We start from the raw sequence: 1570 nt of genomic DNA, 5'->3' as shown, positions 1-1570 counted from the left end.
CTACGTTTACTCGATTTAAAATATGTTTGAGAGGTATTTTATGGAAAGTAGACAATACACGAGTATATATTCATGTGCTATTTCTTAATGCGTTTCTCGTTCACAACTCAAAATGCATCAAGTGGCATGAAAAAGAGACGGTTTTGTTTGTTTTTGAGCAGTCACAATTATGAATTCTGTGGCCGTGCATCCTTTTGGCTTTGCATCTGTCGGCAGGGCAAAATTTCAGTAAATCGAGAATTCAAGGAATGAAACAAAACAATACTGTATCAGCATGTAACTCTGTGCCGTGTTTGGATATAAAGGAAAATCTAACTAAATATTGTTCGGATTTATTATTATTTTTTGTCCTTTCAAATATAAAAATGGTGTATTATCAACTTGAAACCACAAGTAATATCGTGCAATTATAATTAAAATAACTTATTTCTAAATTTAATCAAACAAATTTAATTGCACAAATTATTTTATTTTTAACTAAAATAAGCAGAAATATTGTTTGAACTTTGGACAAACAAACTTCAATAAGATTAAGCACTAACACTTCGACTTCACGAATACTTATCCACTTTAATTTAAATAATGACGTAATTGATAGTATTCAATTGATGTTTCTAAAGAATTTAACAATTTCTCTCTAGTAGACTGAAATGAATTTCTATTATATATATATATATATATATATCATAGCGTTGTATCTCCATTTCATATCGGTCTTCGTATGATTTATAATTTGGACTAAAACACGTATATCATCTCTTGATATCAATATGGCTTACAAATCAATCCTATAAAAATGGTAAAATAATAGGAGACCAATAATTCCAATAATGCATGATATTTTACAACGATAGGGACAATTGCTTCCATTACTGACCAGAAAGACACCAAATTCTCCTTTCGATGCTTCAATTGCGGTATAGGTAGTAGAAGCTGGTACAAAACTCGACAAGTAAAAAACAACATAATTCAATTAAAGTTTTGAAAAGTACGATTACATCGTCATCCTAACAACTAAGGTCTACTTAATAGGTATTTTTCTTTATTAAAGTTATTAGTTCGATTTTTTGCATCGATCAACTTAAGATGACTTGAGTAAGGGACTTGTAAGCCTTAAGTTGCTTGTTAAAAATTTTTCCTTATTTCTCAACCATACATTTCACATTAATTTACTATTCTAAAATATATTTTTACATAGAAATGTCTATCAAACACCCCTTAAATATACAAAAATAAATTATGAATAAGTGAGTAGTAATTTTGGATCTATCGTAACTTATAAATAAAATTGATTTAAGTATTAATAAATAGAGTTGAGCTTGAGATATATGAACCCTACCAAATACTCGAAACAGGGGCGTTGATGGGTTTTTGGGGTAACTTATTATACAGGTGGGTCCCATGCAGGACGATCGGGTGGGAGTGTCGATAAGGGTTCTGCCCTGGTAAAATAGCAAAACTCTAATAAATAATAATAAATAATCTATAAACATGAGCCAAAGACATGTTTCTCAAATAGTTAAAATTGTAAATTCTAATTAACTAGTTGTTGTTATAGAAGGTACGTTTG

The sequence above is a fragment of the Olea europaea genome, chromosome 3, assembly GCF_002742605.1.
Source record: "Olea europaea var. sylvestris chromosome 3, O_europaea_v1, whole genome shotgun sequence".
Lineage (NCBI taxonomy): Eukaryota > Viridiplantae > Streptophyta > Magnoliopsida > Lamiales > Oleaceae > Olea > Olea europaea.
This window is presented reverse-complemented; position numbering follows the sequence as displayed.